Source organism: Cervus canadensis, chromosome 21 (assembly GCF_019320065.1).
Source record: "Cervus canadensis isolate Bull #8, Minnesota chromosome 21, ASM1932006v1, whole genome shotgun sequence".
In the NCBI taxonomy this organism is placed as follows: domain Eukaryota; kingdom Metazoa; phylum Chordata; class Mammalia; order Artiodactyla; family Cervidae; genus Cervus; species Cervus canadensis.
The window spans coordinates 31,005,846-31,022,585 of record NC_057406.1 but is presented as its reverse complement, the minus strand read 5'-3'; positions in this window follow the sequence as shown (position 1 = coordinate 31,022,585).

Here is a 16,740-nt window from a genome sequence, read left to right as displayed (position 1 = left end):
TGAGCCTATACTCAATGATCAGCTGTAGCTTCTGTAAAATTAGTACATTTTGTAAGGTGCATCTACTGGTGATGGATTTTTTCAGTTTTTGTTTATCTGGGAATGTCTTAAATTCACATTTGCTTTTTGAAAGACAATTTTGCTGGATATAATATTATTGGTTGAGAGTCTATTTCTCTCAGGACTTTGAATATGCTGTCCATCCATGATTCCTGATGAAAAGTCATAGAATGTGTGCATTTATTAATAATTATTTTTAAAATATTCCTCCTTCCTAATTTTCCCTCACCTCTCCTTCTAACATGCCCATTATGTGTATGTTGAGATGCTTCCGGGTTTCCCATAAGACTCTGAGGCTCTGTTCAGTTTTGTTCATTCTCTTTTCTTCCTACTCCTAAATGTATATAATATCAAGTAACCTAGGTTAGAGTTTTATAGTTTTTTCTTCTGCCATTTCAAATCTGATGTTGAGCCCATCTACTGAATTTTTCATTTCAGTTATTTTTTTCAACTCCATAATTTCTCTTTGGTTCTTTGTCATAATTTCTGTCTCTTTTTGGTGACACATGGTTCTCACACTTCCCTTTAATTCTTTAGTCATGGTTATTTTTATTTCTTTGAAAATATTTATAATAGTTTGCTTAAAGTTCTTGTCTAGTACATCCAGTGTCTAGAAATATTCAGGGACAATTTCTATTAACTTTTTATTTTCTGCATATGGGTCATAGTTTCTTGTTTCTCATCATTTTTTGGTTAAGATTTAATACTTAAAATAATAAAATATTTTAATTCTGGAAATCACAGTCTCCTTCTTCCTCCTTTAGGATTAGTTGTTGCTTTTCATTGGTATTATTACTGTTATTGCTGTTTGATAGTTTAGTGACTTTCCTGGACTAATTCTATAAAGTCTATATTCTGCATTCTGTGCAGCAACTGAAGTCAGTTAGCTTATTGCTCAGGTAATGATTTACTACCTACTTCAACAACTATCCCAGCCTTTGCCAAGGGTCTTTGTGTGGATGCGTGCACTGGACATGTTTTCAATGCTACAGCAGGAAGTTCACAACTCCGCCTTGACTCTCTTCCTGCTTGCGCAGAGCCTCAAGGTCTGTCAAAAGTGAGGGATTGTGTTAAACAATTGCCATTTATTGTTCAAGAAATACGCTAGGACAGAATAGCTTGCACAGATCATGTCCTGAGTCAAGTCTTGAGAATGAAGCTTTTTCAGGAAGCTAACAGATATTCCGATACTGACAATTTTCTGCATATGGGACTTTCAGGCAGCTTCAAATCTGTCTGTCTCTGTAGGTTCTCTAGGGTGCTGGTTTTCACACCTGTGACAGTTGTGAGGCTGTTGACTGTCATGGCTACCACAGAGCTGGAAAGGCAAATGAGACTAGAGCAAATTAAAACATCACAGGCTCATAATTACTACTGAGATGCAGCTGTTTTCTTGAACAATATCCCTTGGATTGTTGTAGTAAGTGTTAGTCTCCCAGTCATGCCCAACTCTTTGTGACCCCATGGACTGCAGCCCACCAGGCTCTTCTCTCCATGAGATTTTCCAGGCAAGGATAACTAGTAGTTAATTTCCAGAGTTCTAAGAAAGTTGATTTTGACAATATCTACTTTTATGATGGAGATGATTTTCAGAGATCCATATTCCACAATTCTGGAAGTACTTTTCCCCCATGTTTTGAAATTTTTTCAAAAACTATTTTAAATTTCTGTTTCTCATTGTGCATCTTTCTGGATAATTCCTTCTGATCTATCTTACATTTCACCAGTTCTCTCTCTAGCTCTGTCTCATCTACTGTTTCACTTTCCAACAAATTTTCATTTCAGTGATGATGTTTCTTTGTATCAATGTTGCCATGGCTTGTGAGCAACCTCTCAACTTCAAAGAAGTAAAAAGGAGAAAATAAGTACACATTATGTTCATGAAATTCATTATTAGATTTGTTTTCAATTCTAGAAGATCTGTTTTCATGCTTTTCAAATCTCCTGGTCATTCTTTATAGCTTTCTGATTTCAGATATATTCAAATAAAGCATTTCCCCTAAAGTCAGGAACAAAAGTCTTATGTTTTAAGCATAGTAATTATAGAATTATATATCTGATGACTCTACTATATCATCCTTTTTAATGTCTGTTTCTGCCGTCTATTATTTCTGCTGTTTTGCTGCTTGGTTTCTTCCTGTTTCCAGTGATTTTGGGGGGTGGTTCATGAGTTTTTCCTGTAAAATTATTTTTGGAAGTTCTTTGATGCCCAGGATGAAGATGAATTCCACAGGAAGAATTTTTGTTTTCATTTGGTATTTCCAGGGAAAACTATTCAATATAATCTGAAATAATTTTAAGTCAAATTTTCAACTTGAGGTGTTTTTCACTATCCACAAAATAAGAATAGAATCTAATAATCCATCTAATAATCTAATAATCACTAGTGTTTCCATTTTTCAAGCTCATTCACTGTCTCTTTTGTTCAACTTGAGAGGGTGTTCCCTTTGTTTCCTAGGTTTAGGATAATAGAGTGAGTTGACATTATTTTTACATTTATGGGGTTTAAGGGCTCTTCTTAGTCTCCAAATTTGTTAACATAATGCACACAAGCTGCTTCAGCCAAAACCTTTGTGGTTTAAAAAAATAGAAACTTATTATTTTGCTCATGTCACAATCAGATGTAAGTCAAATGGCTCTCTTGGGTTCATCTCCTTCATAGTCCCTTTCTAGAAATCTTGAACTTTTATCTTAACAAGCCAAGGACATTGTGGATTATGCAAAGGGTCAGGCCTGAAGCTGCATATGTTAAGTTCTGCACCTATTCCATTGTCCAAAACTAGATTTGTGCCTTCAGCATTCCTATAAGTAGGAATGGGAAATATAGTCACACTGTGCGTCTAGGATGAAGAAAGGGGATATATGGCACATACATTGTCTTTGCCTTATTCCTTCCACCCATGACTATACACTCCTATAGGTGGTGAAAACAAAATCAAAAGTTGTCTAGTTTTATCAAATATTCTCAGGGAAAAATGAAGGCTTGGTTTTCCTCTGTGGGTCTCTGCCTTCATTTAGATTTAGACATTGAGATTGCTTACTATCTCCTTTTCTCTTTAGTGACTTTAAGATGAGAGAAAAACATATAAATTGTATGCAGCATTAACAGTTATTTTTAGCTAAAGTAATGATAAAGAAATTCAGCCAGCATGAGGTCGAAAAATGCCATAAAAACATTTTCCACTGCATGGGCTTTTTAGGAATACCCCTAAGCCTGTGATTCCCAAGAGCTTAAATACCCTAAATTATTTGTTTGGAGCTGGTAATCATTAGCGTCTTGTTTTGCAAGTCTAAATAGCACATGTCTGAAGATAGAGTAGCATTACATACAGTTTAAGTTACCTCATCTTTAAGCCTCATACCAACAACTTCAGGAAGGGCTACTTTGTCTTTCTAGGTGAATGAGGAAGACTCTTGGTCCTACCATATATCTACTTACAGCAGAGATGGTGTGCTTTTCCATGAGGCCAAGCATAATTACTCATTCTAGCCTGCATCTATCTGCCTCCCTCATTCTTGGGCATTACTTTGTTCCATTTTTCTCTGTCGCTCTCTTTTTAAATTGGTTCTGCCAGCATGGCTGTGTCCAGGCTTTGTATGCCCAGGGATGAAGGAATCCCACAGTCTTACTGGAGTCTGGATACCACACATCAGCTTTCAGTTTGGGGATCACTTTCTCACCCCTCACTTCTTCCGACTCTTGGTATCTGAACTTCTGATGCATGTTGACCAACTCTGAAAATATAGTTTTTTCTTTGATTAATATCACTCACCTAGGGCTTCGCTGGTTGGCTCAGTGGCTAAGAATCTACTTGCCAATGCAGGAGACATGGTTCAATCACGGATCTAGGAAGATTCCACATGCCTTGGAGCAACTAATCCTGTGCACCACAACTGTTGAGGCTGTGTTCTAAAGCCCAGGAGCCACAACTACTGAGTCTATATGTTGCAAGTAATGAAGCCTGTGTGCCCTAGAGCCTGTGCTCCACAATAAGAGAAGCCACTGCAATGTGAAGCCTGCTCGCTGTAACTGGAGAGTAGCCCTCACTCGCTAGAGAAAAGCCAGCACAGCAATGCAGATCCAACACAGACAAAGATAAATAAATAAAGCATCACTTATTTAACATCCCTCTTTTTACGAAAAAGATGTAGAAAAGGAGAATTCGAACTTCGACTTCTTTGTGAAACAGTTCAAAACTACAGAAGCTGTGGCCTCAGACCAGGGTTTCAGACTACCTAAGCCTAATTATATTTTCCTCACTGCTTAAAATGTCAGTGAGGTAGGGGTATGATGCCATCTTGTTTCTTTCTTAAATTTTTAATTTAATTTTTATTTCATATTAGAGTATAGTTGATTTATAATGCTGTGTTTTTGCTACACAGCAAAATGATTCCATTATACTTATGCATGTATCCATTCCTTTTCAGACTCCACATGTAGGTCATTATAGAACACTGAGTTGAGTTCCCTGTGCTATATGATGTTGTTATTGTTGTTTAGTCGCTAAGTAGTGTCTGATGCTTTTGCAATCCTATGGACTGTAGCCTGCCAGGTTTCTCTGCCCAAGGGATTTCTCAGGCAAGAATACTGAAGTGTATTGCCATTTCCTCCTCTGGGGGATCTTCCCCACCCAGGGATCGAACCATGTCTCCTGCACTGGCAGGCAGATTCTTCACCACTGCGCCACCAGGGAAGCCCCATGATAAATTAATTGTACATCATCGCTGATTACCTGTTTTATGTATAGTAGTGTGTATATGCTAATCCCAAGATCTTACTTTATCCCTTGCCCTCACCTTTCACCTTTGGGGACCATAAGTTTGTTTTCAAAGACTGAATCTGTTTGTGTTTGGTAAATAAATTCATTCAGATGGTTTCTGTTATAGTTTTGAAGATCATCCTTACGTAACAAGATTTACACATGAAATAAAAAATAATAAATAGAAATATTTGACATATTTAAGATTAAAATAGAAAAATTGAACACTTTAGTAGCTTTCTCTCAGTGCCAGGTTTTAATTTAGTAAGATAGATTTCCATGCAAATGATGAAGCTTATAAAAGTCTCAATGACATTTAGTCAAGGTAATATTCTATTTTGCTTCGCCCAGATAAATACAAAGATTTACAAAGAAATTAGGTTCTGTACACATTGGCAATGAAAGTTTCAGGAATCTATTAAATACCCAGTTCAAATAGAGAAACATTTCTAAGTCTCTGTCTTGAAGCAACATATTTTTCTTGAATCTAATTTGTTTGTATAAGTATTAGTGATTCACGCCAGGATTGTCACTAAGGAGAACGATTTTAGTACACATTTGAAAGGAGTTAGATGAAAATATGAATTTATGAGCCAACATAGGAACTGAACTATTTTCCCCATAATTAGCCTTTTATTACCATTTTCAGATACATAATATGTATTTATCATTTACTGTTTTAAGATAGAAAGACTATTTCTTTCATAGTAAGAGGCAGTATTCCTCTTGGATATAGATTTCTGATGCGACTTGACCCTTTTCCTTTCCCTGACATGGATACACCATGGCAAGTCACTTAGCTTTCCTTGGGCCTTGGTCTCCTCATCTACAAGTTGGGTTAAATAACAATAAATCATTTCCTAGAGTTTTGAGTGTGAAGAGAGCTAACATATGTAAGCATTTGGAAGAGCTCTTGGGGCATAGTAAGCGTTAAGTGTTACCTGCTACAATTATTAGCCTAAAAGGCATTTTATTAACTTTATTGTTTCATATAAGTAAACTATTATTACTGTAATAAAAGTAATTTAAAAAATATTATATTCTATGGTTACCAAAGGGGATAGTGGGAACAGAGAGATAATTTAGGAGTTTGGGATTAATATATACACACTACTATACATAGAACAGATAACCAACAAGGACTTACTGTGTAGCACAGGGAACTATATTCAATATCTTGTAATAAACCATAATGGAAAAAGACTCTGAAAAGGGAATATATATATCAATATATACTTGCATATTGGAGAAGGCAATGGCACCCCACTCCAGTACTCTTGCCTGGAAAATCCCACGGACGGAGGAGCCTGGTGGGCTGCAGTCCATGGGGTTGCGAAGAGTCGGACTCAACTGAGCGACTTCATTTCACTTTTCACTTTCACGCATTGGAGGAGGAAATGGCAACCCACTCCAGTACTCTTGCCTGGAGAATCCCAGGGATGGTGGAGCCTGGTGGGCTGCCGTCTCTGGGGTCACACAGAGTCGGACACGACTGAAGCGACTTAGCAGCAGCATACTTGCAGAACTGGTTCACTTTGCTATACACTTGAAACTAGCACAATGCAGTAAACTAACTATAATAAAGACAAACATTACACTCTTACAGACACAAGTCTCCACCTTTTTGGTGTGACATCTGTCACGGACCTGGGTAAGCTTCTCAACTTCTCACTGGGTAGCGTCTTCATTTACAAAACTGAAAATCACACTGGTGTCCACTTGCAAGGATGTTCTGAAAACCCTGAGTCAACATGAGTGAACAAATACCTAAGAGAGTGTGGTGTACAGTAGACATCAACAAATCACAACCATCCCCATATCTTTGTCACAATCACTGTGAAAGTCTATATGACTCCTTTTATTCTAAGTTTTATCTCATTCTGATCCAGTCAAGTATTGAATGGAACTCAGTGATGTATCTTATGTTCTATTTTCAACCTTGTACTTTTTTTTTTGTATTTGTTAAATGCACTACTAGAACATTTTACTAAAAGTAACAGTACATTTCTCGTACAGTTTGGTGAAGTCAGAGGAATATTTTGAAAAATTTTGGCCAGTTCCCCTTCTGATTTTCAGGATTGTGTCTCTGAAATGTAAAAATCAAAATCAAACAACAATAGCAAAAACAAACCCCTGCCAATTCTAGGGGACAGGGAGAAAGATTACAGTGTTTTGAGTAATATAACAAGGTTATCCATCTTTCATGTATTATGCCAACTCTTTAAAAAATTATCTCATTTTATCCTCATAGCTGGGCTTCCCAGGTGGCTCAGTGGTACTGAATCTGCCTGCCAGTGCAGGGGACTTGGGTTTGATCCCTGGATCAGGAAGATCCCTTGGAGGAGGAAATGGCAATGAGCTCCAGTATTCTTGTCTGGGAAATCCCATGGATAGAGGAGCCTGCTGGGCTACAGTCCATGGGGTTACCAAAAAGCTGGACACGATTTAGCGACTAAACAACAACAATTCTCATAACCACCCTATTATTCCTTCCATTTATAAATAAATAAACTGAGTTAGAGGATAATTGAATAAGCCAAATAATTTGTCCAAAATGACACCAGTATTAAATGGCTGAGCCAAAGGAGTTAAATCTATGAAGTCAGTTCTCATAAATGGACTCCTAAATAAAATACTATGAGTCAGAGAAAGGATTTTATAATGGGGTAATTTAATCTTTTTTGACAAGTGATTTCTCTCAGTGGATTCTTGCTTCCTTATGACATTATAATCAGAGAAACCTAGAATAAAGGGAGACAAATATGAAGTAGTAATTTGTGAAATGAACATTCTTCTGGAAGGCTTTTTATTTCACTTTTATGTTTGTTTAATCCTTAACACAAATATTTACAAAATTTTTATAACTATATGTAGAAACTCATTTATGTAGTCAATTAAAATTTCCACATACTTAAACATGGTTGTAATCATAAAGTTTTCATAGGTCTCACACAGCAAATTTTTAAAAATTTTTTGAAGTCTTTTAAAAATGCATTTGAAATAAGGCAAAATTAAAAAGACTTTTTTCTTTGTTTTTATACCCAAACAAATTTTAAATATAGCATGGCTCAAAATGTAGCTTTATCTTTTTGCTCTTACAGAGAGGATTTGCTACATACAAACTAGAGAATTTTTCAGTTTTTACTCTCACTCCCTCCTCCATACTCTTTTGTTAGTAAAAGTTTTATTTATTGAGACACTCTCCATTTTCAAAAATAAAGATTTTGTCTGATTTATTTCATACATAAATCATCTATCCACTTAATAGGCTGAACCTAAGTTTTGCACCTTCGGTGCCTCTCAGAGATGAATAGTATCACCTCAGCCTGAAGACCCATTTAGGAGGAAATCGAATTTACTAACTTATTATCATTCCAGGTAGCGTTAGTTGCTCAGAAGTGTCTGACTCCTTGCAACTCCATGGACTGTAGCCCACCAGGCTCTTTTGTGCATGGAATTTCCCAGACAAGAATACTGGAGGCCTGAGTTACCATTCCTTTCTCCAGGGGATCTTCCCGACCCAGGGATCAAACCCAGGTCTCCTGCATTGCAGGCAGATTCTTTACCATCTAAGCCACCAGATTCCAGGTGAAGAAATACCAGTTTCCCAAGTATTTGAAAATATATTCATGCTGGCAGTTTACACCTAAAGCTAGTTTCCTTTTTTAGCCTTCCCTTTTGCTATCATTTTAAAGAAGTGCCACAGGAATAATTTTACCTCTCCAGTGGAGGCCAGCTGTGCAATCTTCAAAACTGTGGAAGTTTCCATTCCTGATCACAGGATCCGTTCCTCTTCAGAGTTTATGTGGTTGCATAAATCAGGGCTCTCTCACTTGAGTCAGAAACTAATTGCAAATGGTCAAGATCACTGAAAACATCTTTTTTTAAGGCCTTGGAAAAGTCTGGCAGTGGAGCCTGTGGTCTCTTACCCAGAACCTGTGATACTTATCAGAAAACCCCAAACGTTCAAAACTATAAAAGCCACCAGAAACCCAAACAAGTACTTGACCTAAAAATAGACACAGATAAGCATGTAGATGTTGAGAGATACAGATGAGAGTTTTCCAGCCTTGATTCCCTTGATATACTGGACTGGGTAATTTTTTGTTGTGGAAGGCAGTCTTGTGCACTGTGGACTTTGGCAGCATCCCTGTTCCTGGTCTCTGCCACTCTGGATGCAGGTAGTGCCCTATCCCCCAGTTATCACAGCCAAGACTATCTCCACCCCAACATCGCCCAGCGGCACCTGGAGAACAAAATCTCTTTGGTTGAAGACTGCTGACATACATATGTCATAATCTACTTGTACGGTGCTGAATGGAGAATCAGTCACAGTTCAGCTTAGTTCAGTCGCTCAGTCGTGTCCGACTCTTTGTGACCCCATGGACTGCAGCACGCCAGGCCTCCCTGTCCATCACCAACACCTGAAGTTTACTCAAACTCATGTCCACTGAGTCGGTGATGCCATCCAACCATCTCATCCTCTGTTGTCCCTTTCTCCTCCTGCCTTCAATCTTTCCCAGCAGCAGGGTCTTTTCCAATGAGTCAGTTCTTTGCATCAGGTGGCCAAAGTATTGGAGTTTCAGCTTCATAATCAGTTCTTCCAATGAATATTCAGGATTGATTTCCTTTAGGATGGACTGGTTGGATCTCCTTGCAGTCCAAGGGACTCTCAAGAGTTCTCCAACACCACAGTTCAAAAGCATCAGTTCTTTGGCACTCAGCCTTCTTTATGGTCCAACTCTCACATCCATACATGACTACTGGAAAAACCACAGCTTTGACTAGATGGACCTTTGTTGGCAAAGTAATGTCTCTGCTTTTTAATATGCTGTCTAGGTTCATCATAACTTTTATTCCAGGAGTAAGTGTCTTTTAATTTCATGGCTGCAGTCATCATCTGCATTGATTTTGGAGCCCAAAAAATAAAGTCTGTCACTGTTTCCATTGTTTCCCCATCTATTTGCCATGAAGTGATGGGACTAGATGCCATGATCTTTGTTTTCTGAATGTTGTTTTAACCCAAATTTTTCACTCTCCTCTTTCCCTTTCATCAAGAGGCTCTTTAGTTCTTCTTTGCTTCCTGCCATAAGGGTGGTGTCATCTGCATATCTGAGGTTATTGATATTTCTCCTGGCAATCTTGATTCTGGCTTTGTGCTTCAGAATCAGACACAAATAGAAGCTTTTTAAAAAAATCTTCTCTCCGACTTCCTTGGTGGCTCAGTGGTTTAAAAAAAAAAAAAAAATCCACCTGCCAATGAAGGAGATTCAGGTTCGATCCCTGATCTAAGAAGATCCCATATGACGTGGAGCAACTAAACCCTTGCACCACAACTACTAAGCCTGTGCTCTAGAGGCCGGGAGCTGCAACCATGGAAGCCTGCACGCCCTAGATCCTATGCTCTGCAGTGAGAGGCCTCCGCAATGAGAAGCCTGTGCATTGCAGCTAGAACTAGAAGTAGCCCCTGGCCACAACCAGAGAGAAGCAATGAAGACACAGCATAGTCCACCCCCTAAAAACAAAAAACAAAAAACCTTTTCTCAATTTGATATTGCTGATTGGAAATGAGGCAGAGGGGCACTCCCCACTCTTCCTGTTTACCGACGCATTTTTGCAACTAGTTGCCCTATCTACTGGTCCTTCACTCTTACTGCTGGTTTTTTAGTTTGGTTTTTGTTTTTCCAGGAACTTGAATCGTAAATGTGGAAGACGCTTATAAATTGTATTAGCCTGGGTGATTTCCATTAGATTTGGCAGATCCTTAACTCAAACGGACTAACAAAGGTAGTAAATTTATTCACTCAACAATCGGCAAGTTCAAAGGTAGAGCTACAGAAATAGATCCAGGGATGTACATGACACCATCAGGGGCTCAGTTTCTACCGACATCTCGAAGCTCTGCTTTCTCTGGAGTGACTCCTTGCTCAATTCTCTTTGCCTGGTAGTAAGGTCCTTCAGTCATGTCCGACTCTTTGTGACCCCCACCGACTGTAGCTCACCAGGCTCCATGGAATTCTCCAGGCAAGAATACTGGAGTGGGTTGCCATTCCCTTCTCCAGAGGATCTTCCCGACCCAGAGATCGAACCCAGCTCGCCTGCATGGCAGGCAGATTCTTTACCGTCTGAGCCACCATGGAAGATGGACACCAATATCTTAAGATGTACACTCTACTAGTTCAAGTGCAGTAGAAAGAGAGCTTCACTTTCTCAACAAATTTTTTAAAAAGTCTTAAAACCGAGTCTTATTGGCAGTGGTTGGCCCAGGTTGGGTCAGGTGCCCATTCCTGAATCAATCACTCTGGTACGGGAGCCTCAGATGTTTGATTGTCCGTGCTTTGTCTACAAGCCTATTCCAGAAACTCGGATAGTCAGCTTCACCTAAGTGACATGGACAGATATATTTTTTAAGCAGGCATTTTATTATTTTAAAATTTTATTTATTTTTGGTTGTGCTGAGTTCTCTGTTGCTGCACAGGCTTTTCTCTTGGTTGCAGGGAGTGGGGGCTACTCTCCAGTTTTGGTGCACGAGCTTCTCACTGCAGTGGTTTCTGTTTTTGCAGAGCACGGGCTCTAGGCACTTGGGCTTTAGTAGTTGTGGCAAGCAGGTTCTGTAGTTGCGGTTCCCTGGGTACTAGAGCACAGGCTTGGTAGTTGTGTCAGCATGGGCTTAGCTGCTCCACAGCATGTGGGATCTTCCCTGGTCCAGGGTTGAACCCCTGTTTCCTGCACTGGCAGGCAGATTCTTTACCTCTGAGCCACCAAGGAAGCCCTAACATGGACAGATATTAAAGGATGTTTGACTTTCCTGATGCTAGGACTTGAAGAAAAAGAATTAGAGACAGGGAAGATGGAAAACTAAGTTGACCATTCTAAATGTGCTCACTGGAAATTCTAGGAAGAATGTTCTGATGTGTTTTGGTCCACAGTTCAAGAATGTTCTTAACAATTCATCTCAATAGACAATGCATTTAGTAGAACTTCTCAGAATTTGATATATCATCTTCTCTTAGCTTTAATTTATAGTGCTCTTGGTAGCCTCTCTGTATATATTTTCATTGGCATTTTAATTAATACAATTTAATTAAAAGGATTTGGTGTTTTATTTTAATGAAAGAGGTTACTTTCTTATGCCATGAATATATCCATGCCACACTGCACTACTGTAAATGTCAAACGTCTCATATTTTATTGATAGCTTTGGTAAGCTTATAAGTTGATTTTAATGTTTTCAACTTAACATCTATGGAAAAAGCAGTTTCTGCGTGCTTAAAGAATATGAGAACTGGCATCAAAGATACTCATAGGAGAACACTTAGACAATTTCATTTTCTGAGGAACACAGCACTCTTTTATATGCCAGCTCTAAGGCAAAATAATTGACAATATTTTTGCACAGAAGACTTTTAACAGTTTGTTTTAGTGTGCGAGAAACTTAATTCAAATCCGAAAAGCGATGATACTTTATACCCAACTAATGTTTTTGCTTTTGTATCTATATTATGGGAAATGTATTCTGCATAAGAAAGAAATAAAGATCTCATATACCCTATTTCTTCCATTTTATTTTCCCCATTTATCTTGTCTTCCGTTTCCAACTCTACCTCTTCTCCCCCTTTTACACTGCATTCTCCTTTTATCCTGATTTGTACTTTCCCTTTCCTTTCTATCTCTTTCCTTTTTAAAGAACTTTTTATTTCACTTTGACATATAGCCAATTAACAATGTTTAGTGATAGTTTCAGGTGCACGGCAGAGTGAACCAGCCGTCCATCTACATGTATCCATTCCCTGGTGGCTCAGTTCTAAGCCACCTCAATGCAAGAGCCACAGGAGACGTGGGTTTTATCCCTGGGTCATGGGAACATTCCCTGGAGGAGGGCATGACAACCCACTCCAGATTTCTTGGGCTTCCCTGGTGGCTCAGATGGTAAAGATCTGCCTGCAGTACAGGAGACCTGAGTTCGATCCCTGCACCAGGAAGATCTCCTGGAGAAGGGAGTGGCAACTCACTCTAGTATTCTTGCCTGGAGAATCCTATGGATAGAGAAGCCTGGCGGGCTACAGTCCATAAGATTGCAAAGACTCAGACACGACTAAAGCAATTTAGCACACATTCACCCACACATTCACCCCCAAACTCCCCTCCCATCCTATCCCCAACATAACACTGAGCGGAGTCCCTTGTGCCATACAGTAGGTCCTTGTTGGTTATCCGTTTTAAATATTATTTCTGTTCCTTTCTGCTTTTTCCTTTGGATTAGTTTCTTCATCTCTTAACTGTCTATTGAACAGCCTGCAGTGGCTTTACTGAGTTTCTATATGAGAGAATTGCTACAATTATTTAATTCTACTGACTTCAGATTTTTAATCCTCTTACCATTTATCTTTATGGGCCTTTCCAAAAGGTTTTTCACTAGTGAATAATCATATACAGAATTAAACTTTTTATGGTGGCTAATACTGATGGTCCACAGAAGTCTGTTCTCCCCTTATAGTAATTATTGCTGGAAATAAGTGCCCAGGTGCAATAAAATGTACATGGAGATGGAATCTAACTAGGTTTTACTTAATACTTTACTGTAATATGTTGATTTTACATACAGTAAAATGTGCACTTTTTGGTGTACAGTTCTATGTGTTGTGAAAGATGAATAAGGTCATATAATCACCACCACTGGCTTCCATGGTGGGTCAGTGGTAAAGAACCCACCTGCCACTGCAGGAAATGGGGGTCCGATCCCTGGGTCAGGAAGATCCCCTAAAAAAGGAAATAGTAACACACTCCAGGATTCTTGCCCGGGAAATCCCATGGACAGAGGAGCCTGGTGAACCTGGTGTGTCCATAGGGTCACAAAAGAGTTGGACATGACTTAGCGACTAAACAACAACAAACACGGCCATCACAATCAGGAAACATAATAGTTTCTTTACCTAAGAAAAGGTTTCTCATGCTACTCCTTTGTAACCAAGTACCATCCAGAACCCAAACCCACAACCAATGTTCTGTCCTCTAACCCTATGATTCTGCCTTTGCCACAATATTATATATTTGGAATTATACAGTATGCAGCCTCTTGAGTATGGCTTTTTAAATATAGCATGATACATTGAGATTTACTCTTGTTTTTGTGGTATCAATAGCTCTTTTTAAAATATTACTGAGTAATATTCCTTTTTATGGATGTGATAGAGTTTACCACTCACCAGAAGACATCTGGGTTGCTTCCAACTTTTGGCAGTTATAAATTAAGCTACTATGCGCATCCTCATACAGATTCCGAGTGAACATAAGCTTGTATTTTTCTTGGCTAAATATCTAGGAATAGGATTGCTAAATCACACAGTAAGTATATACCTGGTGGTGGTGGTTTAGTGGCTAAGTGTCCGACTCTTAAGACCCAGTGGACTGTAGCTCACCAGGCCCCTCTGTCCATATGATTTCCCAGGCAAGAATACTGGAGTGGGTTGCCATTTCCTTCTCTAGGAGATCTTCCTGACCCAGGGATCGAATCCAAGTCTTCTGCACTGCAGAAGGAACCAAGGAAGTTCAAAGTGTACACTTAGCATTATAAGAAAATGCAAACTGTTTTCCCAAGTGACAGTACCATTTTGCATTCCCATCAATCACATGTGAAACTTTTAATTGCTTTGCGTACTCACCAGCATTTAGTATTGGTAATGGCTTTTAATCAAATTTATATAATTAATCAATTAAGCTATTTAATAGATGTGTGGTGATACCATAGTTTTAAATAAGTATTCATTATTCATAATGAATAATGATGACAAACACCTATGTGTTTATTTTCCATTTGTATATCTATTTTGTTAGAGCGTCTATTTATATCTTTTGTCCTTTTTGAAAAACTGAAATGTTTGTTTTCTCATTCCTAAGTTTTAAGAGTTCTTTATTCTAGATACTAGCTTTTTGTCAGTAATGTGACTTATAAATATTTTCTCAAATTCTGTGGATTTTCATTTCATTCTCTTTATAGTGTCTGTCAGAGGTAGAAATACTGTAAATTCAATGAAATACACTTTATCAGCTTTAAAAAAAAATGACTTAGCGACTAGATCATCAGTATCAGTATCTTGCAAACTTGCTACTCATTTATTTGTTTTAGGTATTTTTTTATAGCTTCCTTTGGAATTTCTATGTAGATAGTCATGTAATCTAAAAGTAGAAAAAATTTTATTTGTTTCTTTCTTATCTGCAAGCTATTTATTCTTTTACTGTTTTATTGCACTGGTTAGAACTTCCAGTGTAATACTGAATAGGAAGGGTGGAAGTAGATATCCTTACTTAATTATTGATCTTAGCAGCAAAATTTTTAGTCTTACCAATAAGTGTTATGTAGAATGTAGGTTTTTCTGAGTATTTTTGTAGATGTTCATTATCAGGGGCAAAGCATTCAATCATTCATCATTTAAGTGGGAGGCAGAATACAGGTTTTTTGTAGATATGTTTTATTAGGTTAATGAAGTTTGTATTCCTAGTTTGCTTAGGGTTTATATCATGAATGGATGTTGAATTTTGTAAATTGCTCACTTTTTGTATCTGTCGAGAAAACTTTGTAGTTTTTCTTGTTTTAAAATTATGAAATACATGGATTGTTATCCTTGAATTCTTAGGAAACAGCCACTTGGTCATGATGTATTATCCTTTTAGCACATTATAGGATTCTATGTGCTAATATTTTGTTGAAAATTTTGTGTTTGTATTCTTTTTTTAATTTATTTTTGATTATTCTTGATGGTTAATTTTATCTAGTTTTTATTTCTTGTAATGTCTATGGTCTTGGTATTAGGTAGTGCTGGTGTCATAACATAAGTGGAGATGTGTTTCTTCCTTTTCTTTTTCCTGAGGAGATTATATAGAACTGGTATTATTTCTTCTTTGAATGCCTGGTAGAATTTGACAGTCAAACATTCTGGATATGGAATTTTGTGTTTTAGTTGTTTCTGTTTAAGTGAGTTTTAGTAGTCTTCCAAAGAATTTTAAAAATTCATTTAAGGGATTATTTTATTTTATCCACATTTCATATTATGGGCATAGAGAAATGGGTGGTGTTTTCTCTTTATCTTTTTAGTGTCTGCTTTGTCTGTAGTAATATTTCTTCTTTCTTTTCTGTCATTAGCAATGTGTATCTTCTCTGTTTTTCCCTGAGAGACCTATCATTTTTATAATTTGATTCAAGTAATTGGCTTTTAGTTTATCTTCTCCTAAAAATTCTAAGTCATAGATTTCTGCTTTTTTTGTTGTTATTTTCTTTGTTTTGAATTCAATTTGGTCTTCTTTTTTTAGTTTCTTTAAGTGGAATCTTAAATGACTAATTTGAGACATTGTTTCTAGCACAAACTTTTAATTAATTTTATTTATATCAAATGTAAATAGTCTAAGCACATTATATATATATATCATCATTTAAGTGGGAGGCAGAATACAGGTTATATTATATATATATAAATATATATAAATATATATAATATATATATAAATATATATATATATATATAATATATATATATATCCCTCTAATTCCTGATTTAGTAGCCCACTACAAATTTTGATATGTTGCATGTTCATTTTTCATGTAAATTTCAAATGTAAATAGTCTAAGCACATTATATATATATATATATATATATATATATATAATCATTTAAGTGGGAGGCAGAATACAGGTTATATTATATATATATAAATATAAATATATAATGTATATATATCCCTCTAATTCCTGATTTAGTAGCCCACTACAAATTTTGATATGTTGCATGTTCATTTTTCAGTTTAAATGACTTTTAAACTTTTCCACAATTTGTTTAACCCTTATGGCATTTAGAAGCAAGTTGTTTAATTTTCAATTGTAGGAGGGAGTTTTCCATATATCTTTCTATTATTGACTTTTCCCTAG